The sequence below is a fragment of the Mesoplodon densirostris genome, chromosome 10 (assembly GCF_025265405.1).
Source record: "Mesoplodon densirostris isolate mMesDen1 chromosome 10, mMesDen1 primary haplotype, whole genome shotgun sequence".
Lineage (NCBI taxonomy): Eukaryota > Metazoa > Chordata > Mammalia > Artiodactyla > Ziphiidae > Mesoplodon > Mesoplodon densirostris.
This window is the reverse complement of record NC_082670.1, coordinates 22,061,094-22,084,262: the sequence shown is the minus strand read 5'-3', so window position 1 is coordinate 22,084,262 and position 23,169 is coordinate 22,061,094. Positions and strand designations below refer to the sequence as shown.

Here is a 23,169-nt window from a genome sequence, read left to right as displayed (position 1 = left end):
CATCTTAATGTAAGTCTATAAGATAAGGGGTGGTTCAGTGTTTCCCTAACCCTGGTTAAAGCGTGGCACAAACTTGTGATTAGATAAACTAATAAACTGGTGAAAATAAACGTTTTCATTAGTTTTTTCCAAGAAACATTACAAGGATTTGTTTTCTCTCTTTAAAGCTTGGTTCCAGATTTCACGTGTGTAAAATTATTCATAATCTTCCAGGGACTAGGAAGTCTAATTAATTTTAACCCAGTAATACGTGACATGTTGCTTTTTGGGAAATAACACCGGGATGGCCGAGTGGTTAAGGCGTTGGACTTAAGATCCAATGGACGTGTGTCCGCGTGGGTTCGAACCCCACTCCCGGTAGGTCCCTTTTAGAGGATGTCTTACCTGAAAATGAAAATTCCTGGTGCAAAGTTGGAAAATAGTCCAGCATGTACATGTCGGTGAACTTCTTTTATCCAATCTGACCGGATCTATCTATAATTGGGTGATTTAGATAGTTTAGATATAACGTAAATATTGACATATTTGTATCAAAATCTGCTATCTTAGTTGTCTTCTATGTGTTCCTTTTGTCCTTTGTTCCTTTCTTTTACCTTCTTCCTGTCTTTGAAATATATGAGCATTTTACATGATTTGATGATATCTCCAGCATTGCCTTATCATTTGTATGTCTTCAAAAAAATCATTAGTCGTTTCCCTAGGGTTTTCTATATACAGCTACAATTAATCAAAGTCCACCTTCAAATAATGCTATGCTGCTTCTGGTGCAGTGTAAGGAGCTTGTAATAATATACTCCTTCCTATAGTGTGTGTTATTGTTGTCATAGATTTTGCTTTCATGTATGCTGTAACTGTACAATACGTCACTACTACTTTTGCTTAATGCAGTCTATCATTTTTAGAGTGATTAAAATTGGGAAAAAGTATTCCTTATATGTACCTCCATTATATGTACAGAAATGGATATTCATTCTTTTGTATTCCTTTTTCCTGAAGTCCATCTTATAACATTTCCTATTTTGCAGGTCTGATAGTAATGAACTCTTCAGTTTCTGTTTGTCTGGAAAGACCTTTATTTCTTCTTCACTCTTGGAAAATATTTTTTGCTTGGGTTAACAGATTTTTTTTTTAATTTCTTTTTTTTTAGCCTCTCATCACTTTAAAATGTCATTCCGTTATCTTCTGGTATACCTAATTTCTGATAAGTCTGCTGCTTTAGATAGATAGATAGATAGATAGATAGATAGATTGGAATTCTCTGACCTTGGAGCTAAGGTTTGATGTACAGGTTTCCTCTGCTATCAGAAAGTAGAACATTCCTATAAAACCTTTCACAAGCTGAATTGGTGTGAAGTGAAGAAGCAGTTACCTTAGGACACTTCATGCACATGAATGCACAAAATAAATGTAGGTAAAGCACAGATGCTCACAGATACAGTTCAAAGCTATAGCGGCTTGATGCTGAGATGCTGACTGTAGTTCCTGGGGGAGGAGCTTGGCGGTCCCACCCTTGCTGCTCCTGATGCGCGCTGTCTCTATAATGGCTTTCTACAAAACAGGTACAAACGTAGGTCTTTCCTAAAAATGAAGTGGCAGCAAAGTGAACTTTTGAAAAGCGAGGGATACCTGTATTTCATTATCTTGGGGAAATACTCGGCCATTAACTCTTCAAATATTTTTTCTGCTCTTTTCTCTCTCTCGTCACCTTCTGGGATTCTGATTACGAATATAGTAATCAATAATTCTTCAGTGCTCTTTTTTTCTTTTTTTTTTCTTGGTGTTTCAGCTTGGGTAGTTTTTAGGCCTACCTTCAAGTTTATCACTTCTTTTCTCAGCTCTATAGAGTCTACTAGTTAGTCTATCAAAGGCATTTGATAAACTAACTAGTAGACTAGTCTTACTGTGTGTGTGTGTTTAAATTTAACATATTTATTGGACTTTTAGTTTGCAACAATCTACTGAAATGTGTCATCTGTTTATGTGTTGGGGTAACGTGGGGACGTACTACTTTCCCTTGGCATCTGAAATGGGTGCGGTCTCGAGGGACTAAGCCCATAACCTGTGGGATCTGATGCTATCTCCAGATAAATAGTTTTGAGTTAAATAAATAGAATTTTGAGTTAAACTGTAGGACACTCAGCTAGTGCTGTAGAATTGCTTGGTGGGGGGAAAACGCCCATGTAGTTGGTGGCCAACAGTGTCAGAAGCAAAGTGTTCTTGTGTGAGTAGTGAAGGAGACACACAGGAGGAAAACCAGGTTTTTTTCTAATGCACTTCTCAGCCACAAATTCACCCTTTTAGACTACTGTTTGAAAAGGGTTCTGGGCCTTTTAAACTTTATTTTCTTGTGCCAGCTGGCACTGAAATTTTGTCAGTAGAGGGTGCAGGAGAGACACAGTAGGAGGAAAGAGTTTTGCTTTCTGGTTCCAGGAGCTCCTGCAGCCATCAGCATCTCCAGCATCCAGCTCCATTCTACTGACTTCCAAAATAGTAGAGAAAAGAAACTGGATATTCACAAATCCATTCACAAATATTTATTGACCACATCATGTGTGGTAAATATTCGAGGATGCAAAAAAGAATTAAGATTGATTGTGGGGATCATAGAAAATAAAAAACAGTGGTTTCCAGTAACTGCTGTAGCTCTCATTACAAACTCTCAGATGGTAAAGTCACTGATTAAAGACAAAATATTCAATGATTTGCAAAGCAAATCACTGATAATCTCATTGCCTATGAGAGGGGCATTGTCATCTGATGAGAATTCTGAACTGTTTGGTGTCCAAATAATAATTTACAGTGCTTCACTCATGCCATGTGTGGAATGATTTTTCATGCAACTTTTTACATAGTCCATCCAGCCTTTCCCTCTCTTCTTTGAAAGCTTCCAGTGCCCGCCCCCTTCAGAAACCACATCTGTAAAGTAAACATCAGGCTCTTAGTTCTCCACATCATACAGCAATTACCAACACGGGTTTGATCAAGGACCAATTCCCCAAACTGTGTTCAACAAAATGAGGGCTAACACTTTTCAAAATTATAAAACCTATGGAGACAGCTCCACCAAATTGCAATCCAGGATCTTGTGTTTACTAAGCACACTCTTTAACCAGCCAACCCACAGAGCCCTCTTGAACAGAAAAAGAAAAACATTAAAGAAATATAGTGTGAGAAAGTTTTCATTTTCACATACTAAGAATTGCGTTTGGAGATGAATACAGATATTTTTTGAAGTAAAGAACAAACAAATTCTTTGGAATATGACACTGCCATGGCGTCTGCTTCAAAGAAACACATCCTTGGCAAACTGACCACAGTTTACAGGTGTTGCTACATCAATAACCGCAAGAAGATGTGAGAGTTAACAAATAATATCACATAATAAGTAAGTTTAATTTTTCTAGTAGTCATATTTTAAGAAGTAGAAATAAACAAGTGGAATTACTTTTAATGTTTTAACTCCAAATATTATCATTTCAACATGCAATCAATAAAAAAAATAATGAGATATTATACATTCTTTTTTTAAAAACTAAATTTTAGAAACGTGTTAATGGCTATTGTTTTGGACAGCACACTTCTACAACATTCTGGGGGAAAGGAAAAAATACTCACTTCACAGTATAATCTCTGTAGATTTTTTTTGGGGGGGTCCGGGACCTTCCGCATATGCAGAGTTTTGAAAAAATCTAACTTATCTCCTTTAAGTCCAAGAGTGATTTGATTATTGTATCAAAGAAAGGTCTTTTTGTTTAGTTGAGAGGGAGGTTGAAACGGACTTCTTTCTAAAACAAGTCTCCACCACCATATATATATATATATATATATATATATATATATATATATATATATATATTCAATGAAACACGTTTATAAAAGAGAAAAACAAACCAAAAATCTTGAGAGTAGAAAAGTCGGTTACCTTGGTTGGTTAAAGCCTAGTGGAATACTAAAGTTGTGAGCGTCTCCATATAAATGTTCTATTTTTTTTTTCTTCTACCGTGGAAGTTCCCTGTTGATGTTAGCTGGAAAAAGTGGGTAATAAAATACAACACACTAGTCCAGTGCTGCTTAAAGTATGGTCGGCGGAATAGCAGCAGAAGCATCACCTTGCTAAAAATTCATGGGCTGCACCCTAGTACCAGTATAGAATCTCTGGGAGGGAGGGCGGTGAAGCCTAGAAAACTGGGCTTAATACTTTTTCTTAGAGATTCTTCTCCGCGCTAAGATTTGAGAAGCATTTACATCAGGAAGTTCCAAATCCTTTGGACCTTTCTTCTCTCCCCACCCGGCTCCCCTTTTAATTCGGTAACAGCCCAACAGATGAGGTATCAAACAAGGTCTAGACGCCTGGCAGGTCCATTCTTTCGGTTGCCGGCACCCCTCACAACGCACATTGTCCAGAGTCAATCAACTTTTGTAAGATAAATACATGAATACCAACAAATGAAAGTCTCCTTTGCATGTTTTTGTTCCTTTCCCAGCTTCACCTTGATTTCCTTCCCAGGCTCCTCCACTCGGCCCCAAGCGTCTGAAGTCACGCCCCAGGGACACCTAGAAAGGAGGTCCAGCTTTTGAAAGGGACACCACCCCCAAACTGCCACTTTCCTCTTCTCCTTTGACACCGTCGCCCTCTTCTTGTCTGTTTAACTTTTGTCTAGGATCGCTTACAACTCGGAACATTTTCTGAGTCTCAGTCTTCGGCGGTGAGGCTGCCGCGCTCTTCTAGTTGAGATCCGGAGCTGGGTGGGGAGATAAAAGTCTGAATAGCTTTCTCGGGTGTCAGGGCAGATCTTTGCCAAGATCGCTAAATTGAGGGCCTAAGGGGGATGCTATGATTTCCCACAGAAGCGGCTTTCAGTTTCTCCAGTTGATGTCCCTTCTTTTTCCTCTAGGACCGATGCTCAGAGACAGAAAGTGTGCAGGGGAAGAGCCTGAAGAGAGTGAGCCCTGCCCAATGGGGGAAAAATTAATGAAGAAAATACTAGTCAGACTTTATTTCTTTTCTTGGACCTTTTTTGATCTTTCAAAACTAATATATACCTCATATTCTATAATATTCACATAAAAGTGAACAATTCAGTGTTTTTGAGTATATTCCCAGAGTTGTGCAACCATCGCCATTATCGAGTTTCAAAATATTTCCATCACCCGCAAACCAACTCTGTACCCTTTCCCCAGCTCTTGGCAACTACTACTGCCGCTATGGATTTGCCTATTCCGGACATTTCATATAAATGGAATCATACAGCATAGGGCTTTTTGTGTCTGGCTTCTTTCATTTAGCATGAAGTCTTCAAGTTTCATTAATGTTGTAGCATGTATCAGAAATTCATTCCTTTTTATGGTCAAATAATATTCCGTATTTAATTTTTTAAAGTTGTCCTTCTGAAGACCTTTCCGTCAACTCCCCTTCTCAGTATCATTAAAAGAAACGAGATTAAAAGGACATTTCAGAAGAGAGACAACTTCGCATCCATTCAGACTTAACGGATAGCCAAAATTGCACTGTGTGGCGGGCACCATGCAAGGCGAAGAACCAGATCGAAGGACGTTAAGAATTTGTTTGTTATCAATTTGAAAAATGTACACAGAGACATATTTTTTCCTAAAAGACGAGGGAAAGTCGAGCCAGCCAGGAGTCGAACCTAGAATCTTCTGATCCGTAGTCAGACGCGTTATCCATTGCGCCACTGGCCCCCCATGTTACAGACGTTTGTGTTACTCATTATTCACTAGAATCATTGAGAAAACAGTTGATTCATGATACAGATGGAAATTAGTTGTACAAGAAAGACCTATGGATTCTAGTAAAACTGATTGGTTATCTTCGGGGTCAATTTGTATAAGTTACATTCACTTAAAATATTTATAAGTATGAAAGAATTTGCTGCCTTGGAGGTTCATGTATGTGATAGAACGACTGTGGTTAGCATTTTCCCCCCCGTTTATGTGCGTGATTGTCTGTATTGTTTCTACTTATGAACGCTTCTTTAACTTCTGCAGTCTGTTCATCTGTCCATTCATCAAGTCATTTCATTTCCCTTTGGCACTTACTGATGTTGAGTATGGGTCAAAAATTAGTGACCCATTTAATTTTCAATTTTGATATAGTGAAAGAGAAAGTGGAATAAAACACATTCTTGAGGTATTAATCATATTTTTCAATCTCACTCTCCAAAGAGCCGAAACTCTTTACACAGGAAATAATTTCACTCTATGCAGCAGAAAAACATTCCGAAACACCCACCCTCCCAAGTTAGGCGAAATGGGGGTAATAATTTAATAAAGGTAAGCACTTTAAGAACCAAATTCATATAGGAACTTAGAAGTTCAGAGTTAATATAATTATAAAATTAGAGAATACCAGTATCATTACATAAATTGGCTAGCTATATTTAAGTGCTCAGTGTAGGCGAAATAGGTATGTGGAAATACAAAAGTGTTTATAAGTGAGGGCAGTTCTTTGAGCGAGAAGTACAATAGTTTGGGTCCGAGTGCAGTCACGGTGCCCACAGCCTTTATCCGTACTCTTCCCTCGTTAGATTTATTGCGTTGGCCCAAGTTGTGTATCTTCTCTTTGCCTCGGTTTCCTCATTTCTATAGTACAATGTTTTAAAGAGCGCACGCACACCCACACACCCCCACCCACCCACCCACACACACAGATATTTATGATCCTAGACCTTCATGGTTCTCACTAGCCTGTTTTGTTTGTTTGTTTGTTTTTAAATACCAGAGAACTCTTTAAGGAAGCTACCTGCATCGCCATTAACAGAGCGGGGAATTTTATTACAGATTTTAAAAAATAGAATTTCTTGTTTCTCTTTGCCATTGGGACCTGCTGCTACTTTTAGATTTAACAGAATGGATACAAAACAAGCAGCTGTTTTGAGCGTTCACTAAGTCTCTGGCTTCCCGGGTACTGAGGGGTAGCTGCAGAGAGTTGGGCTGAAGGAAGCCCCGCCCCCGCGCTCAAGGGATTCACAGGTGCCCGCCCAGTTTGGAGGAGGATGGAAGAGCCAAAATACTGAGGGTGTACTCGGGACGGGACGGAAAGCTGCCTCCTTACTCCTCAGGTTGTTTATGGAATAACACGAATAGCTGAGTTTCGTAATTTGAATAAAAAAGTGCTCTGAGAAGCGCTGTGAGCAGGATTTGAACCTGCGCGGGGAAACCCCATTGGATTTCGAGTCCAACGCCTTAACCACTCGGCCATCACAGCTTAAAGCTCACCCCCTATTTAGGGATTTAAAAACACCATATAGGTCCCTGATTTATAATCCTTACCAATTCTAGCCATCCTTGCTTATTTGGCGTGTTTACTTTAAGCAGTACGTAAATGGAGATCACTCCTCAAGTCCCCTCATCAGATCTCTCTGCTCAGCCTCATCCAACTTGTCCCCATCCTGCCAGGCTCCAGGCTGCGAAGTCTCACCTCCTTGAGAGAAGGCAATATTCCAGCATCACAAGAATCCTTGATTTTCTAAAATTTTCTACAGTCTTCATGGATTGCCTGGTTTAGCTTCATACTTGGCATGGAATGAAGTAAGAGTTGTATTAAGTGTGTCTACGATCCTGCTCATTTGTGTTCTCCACAAATACACTATGCCTTGCTGCTCGGAGGACAATGTGGCAGGATCTACCAATATTTCAAATGCATATACTCTTTGATACAGCATTTCCACAAATGTAAAACATAGACTTGAACACATGAGAAATTATATTGTGTTCTAACTTATTCTCTGCAGCATTAACTGTAATAGTAAGATTGAGAAAAACCTAGTTAGTCAGAACTATTAATTAGATAAATTATGGCATAACTACACAGTGGAATGCTATGCATATTTAAAATAAAATGATCACTATGTACATACATATATTATAAAACAGAGGCAAGGTTCAGAGCAATCTCTATAGAACGATACTATTGGAAGTATCTTTGTGTTAGATTGTATATGCATTTTACAAAAACAAAACAAAGCAAAAAAAAAAAAAAAAAAACAACTCTCAAGGATAATCAGTAAACTCACAACAAAGTTCCCAGTTGAGGGGCTGGAGACTAAGGAGGTGGAATTCTTTGGAAGCAGGAGGAAGAAATTTACTGCAAGTCACATTAGGCTTTAGATGTTACTTATTTAAAAAATCAAAAAAAAAAGCTCAAGAAAACACAATAAATGAGGAAGTGGAGGAGAACATTTTTCTTACCAGAGCTCTCCTCTGGAATGGTGAATAGCCGTTCCTTTCTGGAACTCAGCAATAGCCAGCACTCTGAAGGAGGCCTCACTTCGAGCCTCAGAAGGAGCTAATCACACAAATAAGATTTGAAGCCACTCAGGAAGCCTGAGGCAAAAAGGCAAGAAGGTTCTGGAATGCTGTCCAAGCCTAGCCCTGGACACACAGGGCACGGGAGACCTGGGAGTCTCTAGGAGAATCACCTGATCCAAGATCAAACGATTCTGGAATGTTCTTCAGACACTGAATTGGATCTTCCATTTGTGAGCAACCAGGGCCAGCTCAGTATGTCAGACCCACCATCTTCACACCCTGACTTCAAAGCCTTTGATTTGCTCTATGATGTTCTGAAGGAAGTGGAAGAATTAGCAGAGTTTAAATAGCTTAAATTTCCTCCTTTGGGTCTAGAAATACAACTTTAAAAGTTGTTTTTTTGTGTGTCTTCTTTTGTTGATTTTTTTTTTTTTTTGCAGAGAAAAGAGCATAGCTCTCTTTTTATTTTCTGTCTTGGCCAGAGTGTAGTTCTCTTTACAGCGGACAGTGCCCAGGAGTTGTTTTCACGGAAAATCCTCTCCCGGGGCAAAGAGCACTGAGTAAAGTGACTCTGTATAAATCTCCAGTTTCCTGTCCCCAGTTTTGTCATTTAACCAGTGCACAGTTCTGGAGGTTTTATAGCTCTTCCAACAGAACACTTTGGAGAATTAAATAATCTTGGGGTGAAGACTGTGAAATCCACTCACAAATTAAAAAGTTCTTTTGAAATGTTTGTGTTTTTTTCTCAGCTATATCTTGATTTTCTTCCTAGTGCTTCTACTGTAGTAAGAAATTCACCCCCAAGTGGAGGTGGGAACAGAAAAAGGAGGTTGTTTAAAATAACGTCGTCCAAAAGCAGCCACTGTTCATCCCGTCCTCCTTGTGTCCTCCTTGGGAGTTTAACTTTTGTCAGGGATTCTTTTCAGTTCTAAATGGTACCACATTCTTCTACACATCAACATTCCCCCAGGAGATGTCTTTCTCTTTCCTCCTGGATTGACGCCTGCAGACTGGTATTTTCTTTAAAGCGTCTTTGATTTTAAAATTTGTCCAAGCGTCTTTCTCAGTCAACTTCCTTTCTCAATTTCAGGAAGAAGTGGGAGGTAAAAAGATATCTTAGAAAATGCCTCCTTTGATGGCTACGAAGACTCTTTCAGACTCAACTGACAGTCAGGACTGTATGGTGGGGCAGCACTTCTGGATGTGAAGGATCAGTTCAGGATAATTTCCTTTCAAAAGGTTTTAATAATTGGTTTCAACATCACCCATTGGCCACTGGCCTCCCTGCACAAAATGTCAATATCAACTTATACTTGACTAAACATAGTTGAAGTCAGAAAAGGAAATGGATATTTTGGTGATTGCTATAGACTGAACGTGCCTCTCTCGCCCAAATTACATTGAAACCATCTCAATCCCCAATGAGATGGTATTTGGAGGCGGGGGCTTTAGGTCATGAGGATGGAGTCCTCATGAGTGGGATTAGGTCCTCAAAAAAGAGATGTCAGAGAGCTCTTTCACCCTTTCCTTCATCTGAGGACAGTGAGAAGAATGCTGTCTATGAGACAGGGAGCCAGGAAGCAAACTTTCACCAGACTGAGAATCGACACTAGCCTCCGGAACTGTGAGAAATAAATGTTTGTCCTTGAAGCCACCTGGTCTATGGTATTTTTGTTACAGCAACCCACATGGGCTAAAACTGGGATAGAGATGCAAATGAGGCACACAGGACTGAGCCAGTTCTGGAAAGGTAGACCCATTCACTTGTGATCAGTTTGCACAATATACATTTGCCTACAGTGTTCATATTTAAAACAACAAAAATCAGCTTTCAACTTTAGGACATATGGTAAGGTGGTGAAGGTCTCTGTAGACTAATTTATAACCTATGATTGAAAAGCTGATATACCCCTGAGGTAGGGGAGGTAAGGTGTACTGTTGGCCCAGCCAGCTGAAGGCTTACTGCTTCTGATGGTCCTTCTGACTGGGTATAGAGAAAATAGCACTAACCACATCAGGAGCTGCATACCAGGTGCCAGGGCATGTGTTAATTTTCTCCATTAATAAAAGAACATCTGGAATAGTAGATGCAATGGAAATAATCACTTGACTAGATCTACAATAACTGTCATTTTCCACAACCCATTTACCTTCTACAGTTGAGTAAGTGAGTTGAATAGAAATTTGGTGAATCTCTGTCCCTGTATCTTTCAAGTTTTTGATATTGACACTAATCTCTGCAATCGGTCCAGGAATATCAGTACTGTTTTGTTTAATTATTTTCACAGAGGAATTTCTGGTGGCCTCTAATTGGCCTTTTATGCCATAATAGCCTTCACTCCATTCGTCATGGAAATGATATAGAGATTCTGTCTGGAATTGGGAAAGTAACCACAGGGTGGGCTCAGGGATCCACTGTGCCCACAGTGAAATGGACAGGAGGCAAAACTTCATTGGTTGTCTGACCTTCATGAGCACCTACTGCCTGGTGGACAGCAATGATGTTTTTTATCTCTAGCAAGTAATGCCGGTTCCGAGCCATTGTCTAGTAATTCCTGAAAAGTCTGATTTTTCCCTTTCCCTAATGCACAATCACTTTGGTACATGAGCACAGGTTCCTTTAGGAAAGGCTAGGAGGAAGAATAACAGTATAAGTTTTTGGCAATGTGCCGGTGGTCTTTCTCAAGGGGAAACAGATTTCTCTTCATTCAAAATTGGCTTGAGTCTGGGAGACTTTTCTGCTACAGATCAGGCCCAAGATCAAGCTGCCCTCAGGGTAGGTTCCTGGTGAAGCCTCTTTTCGTAGAAATCCAAATTCCAAAGACAGAAACCATTTCCGCGGCGCCGGCTCATCTCCTCTGATATTTTCCCAGGGACCCTCACAGGCCTCGTCGGAACCCAGCAGAGGAGAGAAGGCAGAAACGGGAAAACTGCCCCGTGTGAACAGCGAAACCATGCATCGGCGCGAGACTCTCAGGATAATTTCTTCCTTCAAACAAAGAGAGTAAGTGCGAAGATTTGTGGGGTTTGTTATTTTTTAATATAAGCAAGTTGAAATCAAGTAGAAGTACATAACATTTCAGGAAAAGCCTTGTTTTTGGCTGGTTTTGAACCAGAGACCTTTCGCGTATGAAGGTGAACGTGATAACCACCACACTACGGAAACAGCTGCACATTAGAGCTCCAGCCCTTATACATAACTGAGTAGACTTTGCTGTATAGCCCAGGTTTGTTTACTTCATGCCGTCTGAGGAAGTGTTCATTGTTGCAGCGCACTTCTCTCCTCTTTCCTCCATTTATGAAAACAAAACCAAAAACCTTTCATAATCCCAATTCTTGAATAAATTCCAGGCTTGGAAAGCTAAGGCACATCCTGGAGATTTTTTTTTTTTTTTTTTTGGTGAATTAAGGATATAAGTTTGTTGTTGTTTGTTTGTTTTTGTTTGTATGTTTTGTTTTACTTTTTTTTGTTTGTTTTTTAAAGTGCTGATGCTTGCATTCAGACTCCACTGCTCTCCATAATGTACTGGTGTTACGGAATGAGAATTCTGCAGCCTACAGTTTTCAAGACAGAATTTAAGGTACTCTTTTGAGGCCCCACTGGGAGTGATTTTTCATGCAGTCTTTTATATGAACGAATCCTTCCACCTCAGCATTTGTATACAAAACACCCCACTGTCATCTCCTTACCTCAGGGTCCTCATTTCCTAGCTGACAACAGGTTCACAATTTTCTCCATCATTTAATTCTAAAAATATCTGCTTTATCAAGCTGTCTTCAACACTGCTGGTGATATTATTCTCCAAAATTACAAAAAGCAAGAGATAGGATTCCAAACAGGATATTCTGTTTAAGCAGATGTGCCGACATATGGAAGATACATGCCCATATATGGAAGTTTTCCATGGCGCATAGTATAAGTGCTTTCACTGGATAATGTTGCTAATCTGTCCTGATCACTTGTGTAGAAAATACACCAGTATCAGATGCAAAACACTGAAGAAGATCTTTCTTAAAGTAAAATGAAGATATCGCTTCTGTGGAGAAGACCATCTCCACTGTTAGACAACTAATCAGAAGTCATGGTGGTATTGGATTTTAAGCTCTGGGAAGGTGAGGAAGGGATCATGTGTGGCTTTGGGACCATTACATTGGTAGTTCTCAATAAACATTTGTCAAATCAGGGGACAATATTCGAGGTAACCTTCCAAATTCCATGTGACATTCTTTTGCTCTGCAAGTGCCCAGCAGTATCACCTGGAAGCCTAAGTAAAATCTGGCAACATACCTGCAGGTGGTCACTCATTTCACTTCTTGAAGTTTTCATGGTGTCGTATGGATATTATATTTCACTTCTTCTAACTTCAATATAAGAACAAAACTGGCTATTTTAAAATATCAGTTGAATAAATGACATGTGACATAAGGATTACCGGAAACAATACGAAAAGCACCTGGCAACATGGTTAATTTCCTTATTGAGAGATTAGTCTGTTGCTATATATTGTAAAGGAAATGGTTTCAAGGAATGACAGAAGTACTTTTGGCACAGAAATTTGGAAATAGTTTAAAAATACAAAGCACTGAGTTCCATTTTGGTTAAGTTGTAGGAAGTTGCAAGTGTGTGTCCCTCTCAACCTACTAACTAAAGCAAAGCCATAAGCTTAAGGGGAGTAGATTTTCTGAACCCATCAGGAGCTGAGGATACAAAAGAATCAACATAAACTAAATTCTAGGAAGAGGCCTTCATAGGAGAAAAGAAGCCTCTGGCTGTCCTTATTCCTGGCAGATGGGCAGCGACACAGAGGAGGAGAAACCTGTGAAGACCAGATTAGGAGAAACCAGAAGAAACATAGACATTTTTAAGGTTTGCTTGTGGGCTTGCTTGACCCAAACAGAACTTCAAGTAGCCAAAACCAGTTCTGGTTGTCTCTGATGAGGAGAGTAGGTCAAAAGGGGGTGAGGGAAAAGGCCAGAAAGTGGAAATACCTACTGAGGCACTCTCAAGTTCAAAACATTCTGAAGCTGGGGAGCACGTCAGGAAGAGCAAACAGGACCAGGCACTTTGTGTTTTAGCTGCCAACAGCCAGGACTGGAGAGCTGAGAGAAATCTCTCCAAGGCTTACTGAATGGAGAGAGATCTCACAGCCAGAGAAACCTGGGGGAGGACAGGAGAGAAAAGAGAATGCCCAGTCACCCAAACTGCTGACATTCTGGCTGTTAAGCAGAGAGAGGTTTCTCAAGGTTTGGAAATCCGGGAGAGTGGCAGTAAAACGCAAAGGGAGGAGAAAAGACTACAGATCAAGTACTGTAGTAAAAAAATTTTTTAAATAAAAATAAATAAATACATACAATTAAATTTTAAAAATTGGTTTTTCCACTCACTCTCCACCGAATTTTTACTAGAGGACAAAGAAAATGAAGACAGCTACTAGTTCATATGGTGGATGCTGATACAAAGTTAAAGAAATGTACTAAAGATAAGAAATAACATCTTACAGCTTTTTAAACAATTAAAAACAAAATTTATAAATTGCATAATGTAAAACAAGTAAATGAATAGTTAACTTGCCTCATTAAAAGAAATAGCTCTCTTTAGAATAGTCTTTCAAATCTTACTCGATATACTATATATATAAAATGAGTCAATTAACTTCAGATGCAAAAAAAAAAAAAAAAAAAAAGAGAAAAAAAAAAAAGAGAGAGAGAGAGAGGGTTGTAGGGTCCAACAGAGAAAAGAAAGCAAGCAGAAATTTGCTGCTCTACAGGTCCCTGCCATCGTTGACACCCGCTTGCAGGTAGATCAGGCCAGGCTCAAAAGGGCAAAGCTTTCCCAACTCCTTCCTCTGAGTTGCCTGACCTTGGCTTCAGTTCCCCTCTTCCTCTCAGATTCCGGTGTTTCTCCCTGGTCCGGAACAAGGCCCTGACTCCGGACTCGCTGTGGTCTCGACTTCCCTCGTCATAGATTTGGAGATTCTGGGGGGATGGGGAGGGGTCAGAGGTTCGGGAGGGGGGCGGTTTTCACAGTCCTTTTGCCTCAGACCTCAGCCCTTCACTCGGGCGCCACCAAGTGGCCTATAGCTGGCATTGCAGCGTAAGGTCCCTGTCTTACTCCGCTCCGGACGAACGGCTACAGATTTAGCTTAAAGGCGACTGCGGAACCACCCTGAAGCCAACCCGCTAAAGGCCTCTGGGAGAAGATGGCCCGCCCGGTATGACCTCCAAGAGCAGAGAATCCGCACCCCGTGCGCGGAAGCCGAGTCCACCAAGCCCTGCTCTGTGCTCAGTTCCGTGATCCGCCCGCCACCATCTCAGTCTTGCAGGGGCTTCGCGTTTCCCGAGGCCTTCTGGGAATAGTTTCAAGGAGGTAGTTGCTCCGGACATTGATCTGAGTCTTCCTCGGTAGGTTTGAGAAAGACTGAGTTTTCCTGGGGAGAAGCACGGTTCATCCGTGCAGGCAACTGGGATTTGTCTTTTCCTTTTTGATAGAAAAAAGAACATTTTTAAAAACATTTTACAAGGACCGCTGACTTTAATTAGGTATGACTATAAAAGATGTAAGTAAAAAGCTGGCTTTTGGGCTGGCCGGTTAGCTCAGTTGGTTAGAGCGTGGTGCTAATAACGCCAAGGTCGCGGGTTCGAGCCCCGTACGGGCCAATATTCCTCCCTTCATTTTTTTCTCGTCCTACCTATAGACCACAACACCGGTGGAAATTGCACCCGTACATCCAGTTACAGACAGTCCTATTATCACTACCACTGAACGATATGATTGTGTGTTTGATTTTAAAAGAAAAAAAGTACCAGCGTCAGGATGGAGAGCTTTTAAAGAAAATTGAATGAGGTAAGGTGTATGTATTTAGGGGAAGAGGAAACTGGGCGAATTAGAAAATGTCTTGCATCATTCTGAAAAAAACTTCAGGCAATAATGCTTTGATATAGTTTATACTTCTGAAATGTAAAAACATCATTCCTCTTCATGGTACGTTGCTCAGTTGGTTAGGGTGTTTATTGTTTTTATAACGTCAAGGTAGCTGATTCGATTCCTCTTGAAGTATATGCCTCGTGGTATTTCGGTTTTCTTCTTCTCAGTGTGGGAATATCTCAGGCTTGTGACGTAGTCTCAGACCAGCAACGACGAATGCTCTGCGGTAAAGTGGAGCAAGGGTGAGCCTTTGGGTTATATTTGACCGTTACCTCGGCGCTGCCAGTTAAGAAGCCATTTACAACTCGTCTAAATTTTTTTCGAACGTTTATCATAAAAGCATTGGATTTAAGATTTGAATCCAAAATGAAAACGGGGTGCGCAATGGGGGATAGGAGGGCAAGAGCCCCTGGGGCCGCTCTCAGTCTAAGTGCCTCACTCTCCCTGTCTGTCCTTTTCTTGAAGTCTGGCGCCTGGGTCTCCGTGTGCCCAGCACGAGCCTCCTCCTGTTTCTCTCCTCGACCCTTGCACTGTCCCTGAGACTCCCAGCATATTTTTACTCTTTCTCTTGTTTAAAAGTATGGAGTTACTTTGAAAATGACATACACGATATTGATTAAATCATGACGTAAGTAATGTCTCAAGCACAGCGCCAGGGACATGGTGAGTGCTCAATAAATCCAAGAAGGCAAGGCCTTCCTCTGCTTTCGTCAGTGCTGCATCCTTCGTGTCAAGTACTGTGACTGGCTCAAAGCCAGCGCCTGAAAAAATGTTTTTAATTAATAAAGGGCATCCACTATTTCATTGCATATTAAATAATATACTTACAGATTTTAAGTATGAGAAGGCCGCGACAGGTCATTGCTAACTTTGAAGATGAAGGCGGCCACCAGCCATGGAATGTGGACATTCACTAGAAACTGAGAATGACCGCTAGCCGACAGCCTTCAAGGAATGGGAAATTCCTAGAGATTTATCAGTACCCACTGTTCATAACATATTTCTATTTGTCAGAGTCCTGGTGTTGTTTTGCCTGATATTAGACAACATCAGTAGAATACAATGAGTCATAATTTCAGTTATCTTTCTAAATGTTAACTTGGTACACTTTGAATCTAACATCTAGGCAACTGGCTTTCAATTGAGGATTTACATTACTTACCTGTGAAAGCTTATTAATATATAAATGTGTAGGACCTACTCCAGACTTATTGAATCTCTCTGCTTGATATTGTTGATATATTGTTTATATATTCTTATTACATGGTTTAGATATTCATGGCATATTGTGCCTCAGAATTATTGTATGTTATGTATCAAGATTTTTTTTCTCTGTAAAGATTATGTTCATTCACATTTATAAATTAGATGCACTGTTTTCTGTCTTCTTTGAAAATATGGTTGATTGTTATGCCTACAGAGATTTTTGCCTAAAATTTATTTTGGAATGGCTCTGTTATTCCTTGCTATTCTTGTTCCAAAATTCCTTGTTAGTGGCACTAGTCTTGCTATAAACTCTCATCAGATCTTTCACTTTAGAAAGGCTAGTTAGTAAAATTTGTTATTTAGATTCCAGGCTGATAGGGTCTAAAATTGTCTTTGGGGATTAATCTTTGCCCTTCCTGGTGGTGGTGGGGGGGGTACTTTTTAAATGTATTATATACTTTGTATGTCCCGCTTTATAGGCAAATAAGGAAAGTGAAGTGAGCTTTTCTTGTATCTGCTTCTTCTCATTTGTCTTCAGGTCACAATAGTACTTATGCCAAAGTGGTATATTTTGGGGTGGCATGATCTGCTACCCTTCATGACTACCTTTTTTGCTCACATTCCTTGGGAAGTAGATGGGGAAGAACTCTATGGATAAACTGAGGAAAATGAAACCAGGTTTCCAGTGAAGTATAAACAGGATTTCAGGCATAGTGCAGGACTGTTTCTACTAAAGTGAAAAGACAGTGACTCTGGTGGAACTCCAGTCATAATCTTTGAAATTTCTCTAGATAAAAGGGAAAAGCCCAATGTATAGGCCAGTGCTACACAGTGTACATTTTAGCTATAAACTACAATGTCACTTAAGATTCAAGAAAGTGATAATCTACTTGTGATTTATTTCCTCAAAATGTCATTGAGCTCCAATTTCCCCCCTGTGCACTCAGTAGGTTCTTCTGATGCACAAGCAAATACAGTTCTTAGGGCTGTACAAAACCAAAATGATGAGGGTCTACATTTGACATTGCTCTCTTGTTCTTAAAAATAAAAATGAGTCTGATTCCAAACCAAATGTCGTGGCTTATTAATTCTTTGCCTGACACTGATAAACAAACTCCATCATTTAGCTGACTATGTTGGATGTCACAGTTTAAGAGAGCTGAGACTGAACTTCCAAGACAGAATTTGAAATCTTACTCTCTATCAGATACTGCAAGATAATTTGTGCTCAATTCATATACCAATCATTAGCAAATCCATCACTTTCTATCAATTACAGGAAACATATTCACTTTTCCCTTCATCACAACTCTTCATATTGTGATGCTATTATCTGGAAGAAGACTCTCCACAATTGGAATAACAATTCATTACAGACTTTACCAGTAATATAAATTCCTCAATGCATCTCTAGCATGTTTAGGGGCAACTACACTGTTGAAATACAAAAACCGAGAGGGGAAGGCCCCGCTGGGATTCGAACCCAGGATCTCCTGTTTACTAGACAGGCGCTTTGACCAGCTAAGCCACAGGGCCCCCTTTCGAACTACCTTTCAGTTATATCGTATTTGTAACATTTTCTGTGAAATGTAGCATTTTACCAGAAACGTACTTGATTTTGTGACAAAGAGAACGCACCTGTGTTTCTGAACTATATTTCTACACTAAAGCAGAAACTTCAACATTAAAAAACAAAAATGCATTCTTCAGCGCGAGGTTTTAAAAATTATTTTAAATTGGAGTGAAATTCCTATTTCATGGTGACTATTGCCCTCTAGAGGAAATATTGGATATTGCAACACATTAAAAAATTTTCCCCGTTATTCATTTTGTCAACAAATGGGGTCACTATTGTATTTCAGGTAATTTTCTAGGTACTGGAGATAGAGCAGCGAACCAACCAAACGAAAACTCCTTCATCTATAGGATTTGTATTCTAGAAGCAGGGAAATAAAGCAAGTTTTAAAAATTTCTCCCTCCAACCCCCCCCCCCCCCCCAAACAACGAGAGATGTAAGCACTAATTCCGCTACCGCAAGGTTACAGAGCCCACGGTGCTACTTTCTGAGCTAATTCACTGCACATGAGCAAGACTATCATTCTTCCTTCTATTTTATCTAACCTGGCACAAGAAAGCAAGCAAAGATAAGGACACGCTGATGCACAGGAGATTCTGCTCATTGCACCGTTGAGTTAAAACTGACTTGATTCCTGTCTTCATAGGTTGTAAAAATGAGTGGAGGATGCAGAGAATTAAAGAGAAAATTAGGGTACAATGTGGTAAATAACTCCCGCAGGATGCCGTGGGAGCCTCTAACTTGGGCAAGATGCAGGGCTTGTCTTAGCAGAGTCACATGACCTCTCTTCTCAGTTTCCAGGTCAGGTTGATGACTGCAGAAGGGGTTGTGGCATGTTGGCCGAATACAGCTTAGCGTGGGGGAAGAATAGATGAGACCATCATTCTGAAATGTTTAAATAACCGCTTTGTGCCTTGTGCTTTAAGGGAAAGGACAAGGGCTTATGTATTCACTGAACATCCACAAAATGCAAGACCCTGGAGAAAAGAGAAATCACTTAGGAGATCCTGTGACAGATCTACATACCCGATTTCCTCTAGGCACCCCTCAGCTCTTCCCTGCCTGTCTAGCCCGTGCCTAATCTACTTTCCCTTTCTTACAACAAGATTTATTCATTCCCTTTGTCCCTATGTCCTGCTGCCATTCCTCTCCTTACCTAAACAACTTTTCTAATTTGTTTATTGTGTATCACTTTGATCATATATTTTTTTTGCAAAATTGACATTTTTGTTTTGTGCACATATATTATAAATTTATATAAATGATATATATTCTTATGCCTTTAAAAGAACATTATGACTTTAAGATCCATCAAAGTTGCTCTGTGTGCACTTAAATCATTGCTTCTAATTACTATGTAAGATCCCATAATGGGCACTGTATTTCCTCTCTTCTGTCCCAGTGCTGGGCTCACAGGTTGCCTCCATTGTCCTCCCACTCCATATAACACCACTTCCTCATCCATCCCCCTTTATGTACTTGTGCGAGTGTGTATATATATGTGTGTGTGTATATATATATATATATACACACACTGATTAGTGTATATATATATATATGTATACTAATTAATCCCAGTTTATTTTCATCAGTCTACACTCCCACCAGCATTGCATATCCCTTTATCCCTGCCCAGGCTTAACATTATTCAGCTTTCTACTTTGTAATCTAATATGTGTAAAGTGATAAATCTCATCATTGTTTTCTTTAGAATTTTATTTATATTTTCTAAAGATTTTGAGCATCTGTCTATATGTTTGTTAGGCATTCGAATTGCATCTTATGTACACTGATACTTTTCTTATCATTTGTCCATATTCGTATAGAGGTTGGTGTATTTTTCATGTTGATATACCTGGGGTACATTGTATATTGTAGTCATTAGTCTATTGTGAATTTTAGAACTTGCAGTATTGTCTACTGTTATGTTACCTATCTGTTGACTTTGACAGAACTTCATGGCAGAGACTTGATTTTATTGAGGATTTATCTTTTTTTCCCCTACTGGTTTGTATTTTTGAGGTTATGCTTAAAGGGTCTTTCTCTGCTACTAGGTTAAAAAATACTCTCTTTTAAAAAGTGTAGATTTTCTTTTTTATATTTGAGACATGATCTGTCTAGATATCTAGAGAAGTGTACTGGGTTTTTATATGATAGTCTATTGGGGTTGTGTCTTCTAGTGTCCTAAGTTTTGATTTAATAAGGGTCTCCAGGATGTGTTGGTGGTCAAGTAGCATCCTACACTTCCTTTACTTAGCCTCCTCACATTTTCATGAAATTATGTATTTAGTAAAATTGTGTGCTTTTTCTGTTAAAATATATGTCTGCAAGGTCAGGGAGAGTCTAACAACCCAGCACAAGTCATAGCACATAAATAATAAATTTTATGAAAATAATTGTTTGAATTATGTTTTATGAATTTCCCATCAAAGAACCTCCCAAAGATTTGTTTTTTGTTTATATTCTTGTAAGCCTGGGCCAATGTCTCATGGACCTATGAGGTCAATCCTAGACTCCCCAGATTGTAAACAAATACTTTTTGGTTTCTTCTAAGAAAAGATATGAGAACAAGAATCTTATGTTGCTGTGATTAGTGAGTGGGAAGGTTTTGAACTTAAAGTTTATAAGTTGCATATCTGCTTGGGTTCAATCCTTGCTTCTGGCACATGAGCTTATTTTCTAATTTGTCCTTTATCGATAAGAACTGGAAACCCCTCACGCTTGTTCCAGAAAACTTATGAGTTTCTGTTTTGTGCTCAGGCTATTTGGCTATTTTTCGCTCTCCTATAATCCCACACCTTACCTCCAGAGCGTAGAAAAAAAATCCAAGTAGGCAGTGTTTAATAGGTACATGGTTGAATCTTTCCACTGTGGTCCTTGCCCACCATCAGTTTGGTATAACCACCCCAAGCCCATCAGTTTTTAAGTAAATTGATTCTAAAGAGAAGTGAAAACTGAGAAGACCTTGAACAGCTAGGATTATGTGACCTGCAAACAACCTCCTCAGTCTGGTGGCCCCCACCAGTGACTCGATTTCCAAAAGGCTCCCAACTCTTCAACAAGGCTCTGGATATCAGGGCCCAGAGTTTGAAGGAGATGTGTTGGACCAATATTATATCACAAGGAAGGAGGGAGGGGAGAGAGATTGTGAACGGGAAGTAAAATTTCTCCTCTATTCTTAGGGTTTCTGGCTGGGCCTGAGAAGTAAACTAGCATAAAACAGATTAATAGTAAAAAAATGTACAAATTTTATTAAGTAAGTTTTACATGTACGTGGGAGCCCTCACAAGAAAAATGAAGACTCAAAGAAGCAATCAGAGCCCAACGCTTATGCACTAGGTTGGACAAATGTTGTGAAAACGTGCCAAGATGAAAGGGTTTGGACTAGGGCAATTATGTGGAAAAGTGACTAGGAAGATAAGGGTTAGTTTAAGGAGGTTTTTTGGTACAGATTTCTCTCTGCTTGGACTCCCCAGTCTCTGGTGATAAGAATGCTTCCTTCCTTCTGGTACAGAGAGGGCATATGGGTATTTTATCTCCTGCTTTTGGAAAGAAAAAGGAAGGTAAGAGTGCCCTTCTTGCATCTGCTGTTTTTCAAGTGTCTTTAGCTTAAGATAATCAACATACCAGAGAGGCATATTTTGGGGTGGCATGCTCTGAACCCCTACAATTGAAAACATTTTTTTTTGCCTCCCACCTTAATGCACAAATATCCCAAGTTTAACTTAGTGAGCAGTCCCCAATTGGCCAGCTCTAACCCAGCTGCAAAAAAAGGGAGGTCATGTGAGTGCTGCTAACTTCGTTTATAATTCCCTTGAAATAAAGATACGTTTATTCAGCCCCGGTTATTTGCTAGGAACTACAGCAAAAGATGCGTACACACGGGGGTTTTAATTGTTGCACTTCTCTATCTGCAGCACTTCGACAAGTGCTTGGCACGTAGGCTCAAAATAAATACTCTCTGAGTGACTGGATAAATATAGATTAGTTTAGAAGCGTTCAAAGGGGCACAAATCAAGAATCATGTGTTCACAGATGATGCAACTTGAGGACATATTTCAAGCTTGTGCATGAGTGAGATGCACTAGAAATGTAATTAAGCTCCAAAATTTCCTGTGTTCCAAGTTATCTATCTTTGAATTGAATAGCTATATTTTCTGATGTATTTTTCTAGAAACTTTTGTATCTGGGGACAGGAGCTACACTCACATCTGGTTCCATAGTGTAGTGGTTAGCATGTCTGCTTTACACGCAGAAGGTCCTGGGTTCGAGCCCCAGTGGAACCAACTAGTAGACCTTTTCTTTTCATTTTCCTTCTCTCACTCCAAAGCTAACACAGTGGGTTTTTCGCTTTCTTTTTTGTTTTTGTAGATTAGGCGTCTGAGAGCTATTTATGGAACAGAATTGCAGATTCTCTCCCGACTCTCCTTTGGGAGCTCCACTTTCATACACTGCTTAGCTCTCTGAGGCAGTGTGGAGCATCGGGTTGTCACCGAAAAATAGTCTTGTTATTTCTGTTATCTCCAATCATCATAAAATAGTCTTGTTATTTCTGTTATCTCCAGTCATCATAAAAGTCAAGCAGAAATAGATTTCAATGAGGCCTGAGCGCTGGGGACAATAAACATTTTCTCACCTCAAGAGTGAGAGAGCCTAATCAGCAAGAATTTCTAAAATTGTAAAACTGGGCGGAGGGGCGAGGATCCGATTTTAGGCCAAAAGGGTGTAGACTGGGCCTCAGATTGGGAACAGTGCCAAAGAAATATGTGGACGGGGCTCAACAGAGGCTGACCCCTCCAGCATTTCTCAATTCTTCAGGGGACTCAGGTTCTCTCTCCTAGAAAGTCAAGCTCTCCTAGCTCCTGCCTGGAAGTCTCAGGAAGAAGGCTCCAGGTTTATGCTCCTAAAAGGATAAAACAGCGATCTCTGTCCTGAGAGGCATTTGATGTGTTTGATGGCTGAGGTTCCAGACTAAAGACAAGAGACAACTATGAAAACCTTGACCTTACCCAGTGCTCTTCCCAACCCTCTTCGACCCCAGTTCCACTCAAAGTAAGCAAGCACCGTCCAAAGGGTCAGAGCTTGCAATAGACTTTCACATATCCTGCTCTAAACCATGAACAGAAAGTCAGAATCATGATATTTCTGAAGAATGTATTAAAGAAATATAACAAAAACAGAAACAAAAAGCAAC

General features: G+C 39.9%; 6 non-coding genes across 6 annotated transcripts; 3 read left to right on the top strand and 3 right to left on the bottom strand.

The window, feature by feature from the left end:
- The first annotated feature begins 277 nt into the window (after positions 1-277).
- Positions 278-360, top strand: TRNAL-UAA (transfer RNA leucine (anticodon UAA)). The gene has a single exon. It is a non-coding gene; the product is annotated as a tRNA-Leu (tRNA).
- Positions 361-5,627: 5,267 nt separating this feature from the next.
- TRNAR-ACG (transfer RNA arginine (anticodon ACG)) lies at positions 5,628-5,700 on the bottom strand. The gene has a single exon. It is a non-coding gene; the product is annotated as a tRNA-Arg (tRNA).
- A 1,443-nt stretch (positions 5,701-7,143) lies between these two features.
- On the bottom strand, positions 7,144-7,225 carry TRNAS-CGA (transfer RNA serine (anticodon CGA)). The gene has a single exon. It is a non-coding gene; the product is annotated as a tRNA-Ser (tRNA).
- A 7,626-nt stretch (positions 7,226-14,851) lies between these two features.
- Positions 14,852-14,925, top strand: TRNAI-AAU (transfer RNA isoleucine (anticodon AAU)). The gene has a single exon. It is a non-coding gene; the product is annotated as a tRNA-Ile (tRNA).
- Positions 14,926-17,861: 2,936 nt separating this feature from the next.
- TRNAT-AGU (transfer RNA threonine (anticodon AGU)) lies at positions 17,862-17,935 on the bottom strand. Its single transcript has one exon. It is a non-coding gene; the product is annotated as a tRNA-Thr (tRNA).
- Positions 17,936-22,188: 4,253 nt separating this feature from the next.
- TRNAV-UAC (transfer RNA valine (anticodon UAC)) lies at positions 22,189-22,261 on the top strand. The gene has a single exon. It is a non-coding gene; the product is annotated as a tRNA-Val (tRNA).
- Positions 22,262-23,169: the final 908 nt, after the last annotated feature.